This window comes from Leopardus geoffroyi, chromosome A1 (genome assembly GCF_018350155.1).
Source record: "Leopardus geoffroyi isolate Oge1 chromosome A1, O.geoffroyi_Oge1_pat1.0, whole genome shotgun sequence".
NCBI classification, from domain to species: domain Eukaryota; kingdom Metazoa; phylum Chordata; class Mammalia; order Carnivora; family Felidae; genus Leopardus; species Leopardus geoffroyi.
The window spans coordinates 182,657,511-182,669,457 of NC_059326.1; positions in this window are offsets into that span (position 1 = coordinate 182,657,511).

The window sequence follows — 11,947 nt, forward strand, 5'->3', positions numbered from 1 at the left end:
ATGGTGGGTTAATAACACTGCTTTCATCTGTGGATGATTATCAACAACCACAAATTTGTAACATTTTTGTTACATTTGTAACAAATTTGTGTAACATTTGTAACAAATTTGTATAAATACAAATTTATAACTGACAAATTTGTATATTGTTAAGTAGAATCCCTATTCTCTAAATAAATAAGAAAATAGTATTTGAAAATTAGGACTAATTTAAGGGTCTTAGTCCCAAATAAGCTTAGACATCAATCCAGAATTATTATTCTGGGCATATAATTTTACTGGGCATTTAATATGCCAGGTATTGTTTTAAACCCTTACACATATTATTTAATTTATTCTTCAAAGTAACTCTCTGAAGTAGGTATTTTATCATAAATATTTACAGAGAGGGAAACTGAGGCAAAGTGATGTTAAATTGCTTGCCCAAATTGAAATACCTTGTGGCAAAGCCAGGATTCAAATCTGGACAAAAGTTACTAACTCTGGCTCTTGGAAAGACTCAAGTATGTGAAATGAGAATGAGAGATGCAATTGTCATTAAGTATATACATGCTCCCTGGGAAATATGCAAATAGCATATTCAGATATTTATGTCCCTTATGTTTAACCACTTTGAAATTTTTTTTTTAATTTTTTTTTTCAACGTTTATTTATTTTTGGGACAGAGAGAGACAGAGCATGAACGGGGGAGGGGCAGAGAGAGAGGGAGACACAGAATCGGAAACAGGCTCCAGGCTCTGAGTCATCAGCCCAGAGCCCGACACGGGGCTCGAACTCACAGACTGCGAGATCGTGACCTGGCTGAAGTCGGACGCTTAACCGACTGCGCCACCCAGGTGCCCCCACTTTGAAATTTTTTAATTCCACATAATGCTAGCCTAAAATGGGATTTCAAAAAATACAGATAATTTCAAAAATTGTTTTTTATTTTGATATCTTTTTTCTTTCTTACATACTTAATTTTTCCTGCTATTAGATCTTTATCATTGATTATTTTTATTTAAAAAAATTTTTAATGTTAATTTATTTTTGAAGGAGAGAGAGACACATACACACAGAATACGAGCATGGGAAGGAACAGAGAGAGGAAGACACAGAATCCAAAGCAGTCTACAGACTCTATGCTGTCAGCACCGAGACTGATGGGGGGCTCGAACTCACAAATGGTGAGATCATGACCTGAGCCCAAGTCAGATACTTAACCAACTGAGCCACCCAGGCACTCATTTTTATTGTTTTCTAATTGACATGAATGTCATATAATATAAAATTAACCATTTTAAAGTGAACAATTCAGTAGCATTTACTACATTCACAATGCTGTTCAACTATAAACTATCTACTTCCAAAATCTAGCAAGTTCTAAAACATTTTCATCATCTCGAAAGGAAACCTCTTACTCATTAATCAGCTGTTCCTCATTCCACCTTCCCACAGTCCATGGCAATTGCCGATTTGCATTTTGTCTCTATGGATTTACCTATTCTGAATATTTCATATAGAATGAGTCATACGACATGTAATCTTTTGTGTCTGGTTTCTTTTACTTACTCACTTATGTTTTAGAAGTTCATTCATGTTGTAGCATGACAAGTTATTCATCAGTTTTATGGCTGAAAAATCACCCATCGTATCTGTGTATCGCCATGTTTTTATTCATTCACGTATTCATGAACATTTGGGGTATTTCTATCTGTTGGCTATTGTGAATAGTGCTTCGATGAACATGCACGTACATAAATTTGTGTGAGTACCAACTTTCAATTCTTTTAGGTATATAACTAGGAGTAGAATTATTGTTTTTTATATTGTATTCTTTTTTTTAAACAACAGTCAAGCCATTCACCTTAAACTAACTTTACTCAATCAGTCAAGCATTACTAGCTACAACTCAATCTATTTCCCCCACTTGGTATGACAACTTCTAGGGACAATCGCCTATATTTCTTGCTTCCATTTACTCACTCTTCACTTTTTCCTTAATTCATTCCATTTTAGCTTCTGCCTTTCTTTATTCTGCACCAAAACATACTTCACTGGAGTCACTGAAAATTTCCAGGTTTCTATTAAAGTCTCTTGCTGCCCCAACAGCATTCAGCACCGTTAATCAATTCCTTCTTCTGGAAACACTATATTCCCTTGGATTCTCTAGTCCCTTGGACATTACATTTCCTGGTATCTGTCTGGATCTTCCTTATCATTTGCAAGACTAACCTCTATCGAGACTTTAGGAACTGGCATGTCTTAGGGCAACTCGGAGTACATACTTCTTTTTTGTCTGTATAGTCTCCCTAAGCGATCACAAAATCTCCCATAATTTTAAGTAGACTCTGAGGAGCCTCCCCGTTGCATTTCCAATTGCACGTTCTCCCCCTTGTTCTTTTTACACTAGTCTCACTGCTTCTAGTCTCAGTCAGCTGCTTATGCCTGTTATAGCCCCTCCTGGCAGGGGTACTTTGCACATGTTCTTTCTTTAGTCTAGACTTCTAGCTTTCACCTCAACTTACTCATTCTGATCTCTGCTCAGCTGATACACTGGATTTTCTAGTTTTCAGATTATGAGGCAAATTGCAGCCGGGAATTCTGCCCACTTGGATTGAGTATAATCCCAGGAGTTCTTCATTGTTTTAGTCTGGAAGAATCCCAGAGCAGAGAGAATGATATTTTGTTAATTGTGAGAAAGGTCGTATACCTTTATGATCTGGATTTCACAAAGAAATGTTATTTTATTTTTGTGCCCTCGAAATGTGAAACAAAGTAAACTAGTTATATGATGGGAACATTAAAAATTTAGGTAGAAACATTTATAAGCTTGGATTAATATTTAAACTGCTTGCAAAATGTTTTTATATCACATACTGGAAGCATATGCAGAAGTACCCCCAGGACATCTGTTTGAAGGTGATAGGACCATATTTATAGCAAAATGCAATACAGTGATTTGCAGGCCAGGATCCACCTTCCCAGTGATACTGTACTGAGATATTCTCAAGTTATTCTCTATGGATTTCGCTCAATGTATATGCGTGGGCAGGTGCATTTTTTCATGTGCAAGTACCCACATTCATGTCAGGTTGTACACACATACATTTTATGGAGTCACTGAAGAAGCCAAAAAAGGATTACCACTGGAACCAAATGGAGTTTCTCAAGCATTTTAAAGAGTGACATTTGACTGATACCTGTTACTCCTTAATGAAATCACCAGCAAAACTATATGTGACAATGCCTTGCTTGGAATGAATTTTACTGATTACGATCAAGACTTATATCAATAATTCTCATAATGGTCAGAATGGAAATTAATTGTGCTAATGATAGAAGACTAAACTTAACAGTCCCCTTAAACATTTTTTATGAATAGACTAGGATAAAATATCTTTTGAAAAAAAACTTGCTTGGCTTGTTAAACAAAAAATCAAAAAAGGGCTCTGATTTTTTTCTTATTTTGTAATTAGAAAATTATTTTTTAAGTGATTCACTCTTTATAGGAGTCCAACCATTGAGCAACAAATACATGTAGAGCTTCTAAACACCTATACTAATATATTTTCCAAATCAATTTTGTTAATTTTACAAATATTACACTAATAAAGGTGACAAGAAGACATTAAACACTCCTCCCAGTGTCTTCTGAAACACTTCTTGCAAAATAAGCCCCACTCCTTAGCATCGTATATAAGGCTCTCCAGCACTTCTGAAGGGCTATTTGCTCTGACTCTGCATATACCCCTTTATCCTTGATCCCAGGTAGTCCACCTTGTTATATTTACCTGGGAGCTTTTGCTCACATCGACTTAACAGTCGTTCTAATAATTCATTTTTTAAATGGGAATATACTACTCAGTATTACTTCTGAGAAGGCTTCCTTTCCTTTTGTCTCTTTTTATTCATTCCAGAGATTAATCAACACAAGGTGCAATGCAACATGAAAAATGTTGATATGAGTTTTCTGTGATAGGCAGCCTGTAAGGTGGCCCACAGATCCCCACTTCCTGGTATTCACCCCCTAGCCTGAGGGCTGAAACACTTAGTATCTCACTTCTGATAAGTGGGAGCCAGAAAAAAGTACTGGGCTGCCACTTTCAAGAATAAGCAATGAGAGACTCTGGCTTCCAGTTACACACCTTTCTTTTTGCCCAGTCTATAGGCAATGGGCTGCCTTGCTGTGTTCTCAATAGGTGGAGACACCAATAGAAGTAATGGAGGAAAGTCTCCAGCCAACAGCCCATTAGGAGACTTGCCAATAGCTCCATGAGTGGTTTGGAATGAGATCTACCCCCAGTTTAGCCTTTAAATGACTGCAACTTCAACAGACACATCCGCTGTAATCCTGTAAAGACCCAGAACCAGAGGTTTCCAGCTAAGCTGTACCAAAGTTCCTGATCTTTAGAAACTATGAGAGAATACATATCTGTTGTGTAAGCTTCAAGGGCTCGGGGTAATTTGTTAAGCTGAAATAGGTAACTAATATAGTTGCTAACAGAAATACATAACTAATGTTGTTGATTCTTTTTGGAAAAAATACATTTTACCCTAAGATCATGCCTTTCCTACATTTTTAGTGTTAAAAATTGCCTATATTTTATGATTTGATTGTGATAGTTTTTTTTTTCCCCTAAGCATATAGCTAGCAAAATAAGTCTATCTGAGCGCATAGAATTTCTACTTAAGTTTTCTGATTAATGAAATACAAAAGTTTGGGAACTTGGGCTCCAAACAATTTTCTTATCATTTACATTCTTCTATTATCACTATTTTGTGTAAAATAGCATAAATATTTATTTGCATCTAAATAAATATAAATACACTTAAATTTATCTCAATAAGCTGTGAATATCAAAAGTGCGAGGACTATGGTATTTATGCTTACCAGCACCGAGTGGGGCGTCTGGCACAGAGTGCAGATTACACAACTGTTTATTGAATGAGTGAATAAATGCAACTACAAATGAATAAAAACATTGCTTACCCATGTCAGCAGTTCTCCCACAATATTTGGGCATCATAATGTATATCACTATAGTGTGAAAATTCCAGATATAGTAGTAAACATTTTAGACAGCCTCTGGATACCTTCTGATATATTGTTTCCTCTAACTAGAAAGTTCAGTTAATCAGAATGCCCATTCTGTTTTCCAAATCACAGTAATTTTCATGCCTATACTCTATATGTGACACAGGTGAATGCTGATTCAAATTTTAAGTTTTCTATTTCTATCATCAAAAAGGAATAGTACATGTAAATTACTTATTTATATACTAGATCACTTGTGATCACAGTCATGGGACTAATTAGAAATAACCACCGAAATACAAAATTCTTAGATTTATGCATCCCAAGGCAGACAATGATTCAGGAAGCATAGACACACACTCACATACACAATCCACTTTCTGTGATCAGATATAAAAGAAATAAATTTAAGAGTAACTGAATGGGGCGCCTGGGTGGCTCCATCGGTTAAGCATCCAGCTTGGGCTCAGGTCATGATCTTGCAGTTCACAAGTTCGAGCCCCGCATCAGGCTCTGTGCTGACAGCTCAGAGCCTGGAGCCTGCTTCAGATTCTGAGTCTCCCTCTCTCTCTCTGACCCTCCCCTGCTTGTGCTCTGTCTCTCTCTCTCTCTCTCAAAAATAAAAATAAACACATTGAAACAAAAATTAAAAAAAAAAGAGTAACTGAGAATTGTCATATTAAGATAATATCCTTAAAAAAAGAATAGAAAAGGAAAAGACTGGTTACTTGGTGCATGAAAAATACATCGACATTCTTCTGTCAGAAGATGTCCAATTGCTTAGCAAAAATGTGAGCCCACAAGTCACTGACATTCCCAAAGAATTAAGTTAACTGCATTCAAATATTCCCTCAGAGAGAACAGTGACTGAACAGCTGATTGTCAGTGATGACCCTGTACAGTATGGCACCATAAGAAAATAGGACTATCACCTCTAGCATGTCTAAATCACATTGTATCCTGGTCACTGGGCTATGTAACACCACAAGCTTTAAAGGAACATACCGCTGCGTAACTAAAAGTGACAACGAGATGATTTCAATAAGAAATGTATGTGAAGTTTCTTTTCAGAAGCATAGAACTGCTACCGTGTAAAACGCAGAAATGTGATGACATTGTAAGGTGAACGCTATGTTATTTCCTGCCTTACTGTGGTCAATGTTTGGTGATTAAGCTCCTGTATGATAACAATAAATGAACAAAAAAAGTGGTCAAGCCCACTGTGGAAATCAGATTCTGACCTGACTCCTGGTCATGAGCTTGTGGAATCCCCTAATCTTGAGGGTGAGCCAGGCAATAGGACTTGCAAACAATATCCAAATGTGATTGGGACTTCCAAGCTTAGCTTATAAAGGATTGTGACATCTATTCTGTTCATACTCTTTCTTTCTTTCTCTCCCTCTCTTGCTTGCCTAGTCTGATGAAGCCAGGTGCGATAGGAAGAGGCCTACAAGTCACAGAACCGAACATAGCTTCCAGCCAATAGCCAGTGAGAAACTTGTCCCTCAGTCCAATATGCCTTGAGGAATTGAATCATGCTGACAACCACATAAGTGAGTTTGGAAGTAGATCCTTGCCCACTTTAGCCTTGAGGTGAGGCCACAGACACTGATGGCATGTTTTGTGGGGTTTTATTTAAATTTATTTATTTATCTTTCAGAGAGAGAGAGAGAGAGAGAGAGAGAGAGAGAGAGAGAGATGGAGAAAGAGAGCAAGAGGCAGAGAAGCAAAGAGAGAATCCCAGACAGGCTCCATGCTGTCAGCGTGGAGTTCAATGTGGGGCTCTATCTCATGAATCATGAGATCAGGACCTGAACTTAAATCAATTGTTGGATGCTTAACTGACTGAGCCATCCAGGTGCCGAAAAACACATTGATTGCCTTCCTCAAAAGACTCAGAAACAGACGACCCAACTAAGCTGCATCTGTATTCCACACCTGCAGAAACTGAGAAGATGTGTTGTTGTTCAAGTCACTGAGTTTTAGGGTAATTTGTTATCTAGCAATAGATAACTAATGTACTTCTCAGTGACATACAAGGCCAGGTAGTACTAAGGAGATTGTTGCTATAGTTCCATTAGGAAGGAAAAAAAAACACTTGTTTTCTGTGATCAAATTTCTCTAACAAATACTAAATATTTCTATTATAATAAGAGCAGTCATGGATAAAAAAAATAATATGGAATTTTACTTTAATATTTACTTTGGCAATTGGGAAGAATTTGGACAAAGGAAGCAGGGACTGAGCCAGGATCAGGCAAATCATTTCAAGTAATTGTGAATCATAATCACGACTGAACTAATAAACCAGTGCTCAGGGAAAGCATGATCTGGGCTGATACCTGAAGTACAGAGGGTGGTGTGGATGGATACAAAGTGGATACAGTGACTGGCTTATATGGTCAGCTATGAGGACCATGGGAGTTGCCAGGCTGATAATGGGTGTTCCTGGCCTAAATGAGAGAAGCACAGAACTCAATGGGACTTAGACTCAATGAGAGTCCTGTGGGCCATACAGGTGTTACAATTTCTTGATTTTATAGTGCATATTTATTCATTTTCTAAAATTATGGTATATATCAGTTTCAGTTATTCAGTTGCAAGTAACAAAACCCAACAAAGGCCTTGGGAAGGACAGAAACTAGGATAGTCTGGAATATTTAATGCAAGAACTAATGACTATGTGACAATTGTTTTGGTCTTGGCCATTCTATTCAATATTTAAATTTTCTGGGGAAGAAGTCTTATTGGACTAACTTGATTCCCATACTTGTCTCTGAATTTATTGTTGTGGTCAGTGGAGATGGATCCCTATTTGGCCATGTATAGAGTTCATGTCCACCTTTGGGGCAATGACTCAACTCCTCTCCACTGCATGGACTGAAATGAAAAAGTGTCATTATCTGAAGGGAAATAAGGATGCTGTTCCAAAAAAAAAAAAAAAAAAAAAAGGACATAAGGTTGCTGTGTGAGTTAAAACAGCATGCACCAGTATAGAAGCCACCTTGCAATCAGTGGAGCTGTCTCAGAATCAAACTAATGTAATTCCTTTAACAGGCATCACCTCTAACAGCCTTGATGCATGTACTGACTGGTGCCTTAAAGGCACCATCTGACACTTGAAATACATTTGATGCTAGGGATAGAAGAAATTACCCTTCTAGTGAAGGTGTGCTCCACAGCTGCAACTTCATATCCTCTTTAAGCTGCAGAGAAAAATTCAACTGGCTCTTCAGATCAGTGTGCCCAAAGGCCAGAACTGAAGCAATTCATCCCATCTGGCATTTCCTGATACTTAAGACTAGAGATGTTCAATGATGTTACCAATTCATATAGAAGTTCAAGCAGTTGCCCAACTTTTAAGGTGCTATCTCAATTTATAATCACTAAGTCATTTATTGCTCCATTTATGTATGATAGAACAAGGTATAACGCAATTAAGTGGCCTATCCAAATTCACACAATATATGGCATAGTTGAAATCACAATCCAGATTTCCAACACCTTGACAAATAATACATTTTACTACAGTTGCTACCTTAAATACCTCATCATTACCTGATGGCATGTGATCATATTTACAAGTTGACATGAACCTTAAGGGATAAGCTCCAGATAAGTTTATTGAGTCAGAATTCAGAAACTCCATATTAGACTGCAGTGCTGAGTCACATCATGAATTCATTCAGGATAAATGTCAAGTCCTGTACAAAGTAATAGTGGGAAAGTATAGGTGGGTTGAGATATAACCTAACAGCAAAGGTTTAAAAGACCTAAATTTTAGTAAGATACAATAAACACAAGGGCAAAAAAAAAAAAAAAAAAAAAAAAAAAAAGTGACCTACTTGCCAACAATATCAGTCTATTCTTGGAATGCATTCAGAGAGTTTTGTGTTGAAGTTCTTTCCTTTTTGGAGTATACCAAGCTAGGTTCATAAAAGTTAACACACTATTTCTGGATACTTAGTCTCCCCTGAATCCTCCTGTAAACTGATCCAGACAAGAAAGAAAAGTTAAAGATTCTCTTTCACTTTTTCAAGAGCTTAAGATATGTTTTAAACAACCCAGCTGTTACTTTTGTAGCCTCAGTGTCCAACATAGGTACCTCCTACAGAAAATATTTTAGTTTGTTTTCTCAAACTCCAGGAAATTTGAAGTTTAAGTTTGCCCCTCTCTGTTGCAGACATTTGGAGGATTGCCTGTCCTGGTCTAGAACCATCTACTTTCTCCTGGAATTGCCTGATCTTGATCTACAGATATTAATCTCCAGACTTGATATTGAATAACATCATTACATGACCTCAGCCCCTTAGCTCCATCTGGGTAGGGGACAGAGAGTGTCTGCCCTGAACTGAGTTGGGGCAAATGGCTTATCTCTTGTAGGATTTGGGAATGTAACAGAAGACAGTTGATTGGCTTAAGATAAACTTAATGTAAAATCACAGCCAGGAATGCTGCACAAGCCAGTCTGTATAGACAGAAAAAGGATAAAGCAAACTCTGAAGACATGTAGAAGAAATAAGATGGGTACTAAGAAAGAGAGAGAAACAAAAACAGAAGAAAAACGCTCTATAGATCTTTGTTCCCCTTCTTTTTTGAAGCTGGGCTGCATTCCTAAACTTCAGTTCCATAAGACACTTCTGAATTTTTATGATTTCTATAATATAAAACTCCTGTTTGGTTTAAGCAAACACATTTATCAACAACTCAAGATCTTAGGGAACTCTGTAGACCCTTCAGGCTCAAAGCACCAGCCAAAGCCCACCGCCCACAAATATCTCCTACTCTTTGATTTTATAGTTTCTTCCCACTTTCATCTAACATGAAAGCACAAATGGTTGCAGTCAATGTTAGTAAGTAAAGACAGTGGCATTGGCAATATCCATAAGTTCAGAAAAAATCTAAAATAACTCAAAACAGCAATGCACTAGGAACTACAGAAAATTCTGAGGATCGTGAGTGTAGCAAAGAGATGACTAGGATAGGTAAATGTACTATCTGCAAAATATATAAAGAAACATTGAACTTAATTTTTATGTAAGATTTTTTTTCTTTTTTTCTTAAGTTTACTTATTTATTTTGAGAGACAGAGAAGGCATGGGTGAGGAAGGGGCAGAGAGAGAGGGAGAGAGAAAGAATCCCAAGCACGCTCCACACGGTCAGTGCAGAGCCCAGAGTGGGGCTCGAACTCACAAACCGTGAGATCGTGACCTGAGCTGAAACCAAGAGTCAGATGCTAAACTGACTAAGCCACCCAGGTGCAGTTTTTTTTTTTTTTCTTAATTCAGAACCATTAAAATGAAACAGGGTCTTCTGAAAGTAGTGAGTTCCCTGAAATTGGAGGCATTTTAACAAACTTTAGATGCCTACTTAGCAAAGCATTTGTAGAACATCTATTCAAGTATGAAATCAAATGGGCGATTATATTAACTTACTTCTACATGCTTTGCCAACTCTATGATTCTTTGATTCATCAATTTATTTTGAATGCCCACAGGACATACTGTAAAATGTAATGTTGATCTCTACATGACTAATAATAACATCTTGTTTGAATCACAACATGCAGTACTATGCCAACCTTTGTGATGGACAGGCATTATGAAAATATACAAGGCAGTAATATTTACCGATTGTATGATCTTATCCCCAAAGGAGAAAGCCCTTTACAATGACATTTAAAGGTAGGCTTTTGTTTAAGATCAACTGTGTTAAACAACAGCAATAAGTACAAGGTGGCTCAAACATATGTTCGTCTTGATGACACCTTATCTGAATGGTGTTCAGTTGAAACACCAAGTCCGGAATACTGTGATCTCACCCTTCTAGAAAGCTTCATAATCACATTTTGTTATTATTGCCAAAGCCACAAAGAAAGCGCATTACAAGCTTAAAGTTTTTCAAGTGCCTTGTTCTTCTTTTTCAGAATTGTTTACTGTATAATTTAGATGTCCTCAGATGGGTTCTTTATATATATATATATATATATATATATATATATATATATATATATGAATTTATAATATGGTTACTTCTGTTAGGGCACATTAAAACAAAAAAGATTAAGCCAGTTACAACAAAGAAACAATTATTAAATGTTATTCAGCCAGATGTGCTGACAGTATCCAGTACTCTTTCATTCCAGACAACGGTGAGAGTGAAAGCCCATATCCCATATTCACTTTCCTCATCATATCATAAGATTGTCCATGTGTAGTGGGCTCAGTGGTAGTTCCCAAAAACATATGTCCATGTCTTAATCCCTGAAAATAGTGACTATTACCTTACATAGCAAAGGAACAAAAGAACAAATGTTTCCTTGTATGGCAAAAGATACAGTTTAAGGATCTTAAGAGGAGATGATTATCCTGGGTGATCCAGGTGTCTCCTAAATGCCATCACAATCGTCCTTATAAAAGAGAGGCAGGAGATCAGACAGGCACACAGAAGAGAAGAAGATATTATGTAGATAGTGTCCCGATGATATTCTGATTTCTGACTTCTGGTTCATTAAAAGTTTACTTATTTTCTATTACTGTCCTTCAGTTGGGATGAAAGCACTCCTAAATCAACATTATGCTATTTTTAAGGACATGCTTTGAACAGACAACTCATAAAAAGAAATACAAAAATTTCCTCTAAACATACAGATACTCATCTTCATTCTCTTAAGAGAAATGTAATTAAAACTATGGAGGCAACATTTATAAACCACTCAATTGGCAATTCAAAAGCTTGACAATCCACTCAGCTGGAAAGTCTGTGCAGAAAGAGGGTCTCTCTGACATGCCTAATGGGAATAAAAAATGGCGCAACCCTTATGAAGAAGAATTTGAAAATATTTTACCAAACTCCATGTGCGGTGCTACTTCCAGAAATTTACCCTGAAGATATACCACTAAAAATATGCAAATTCATTTGCTGTATGCA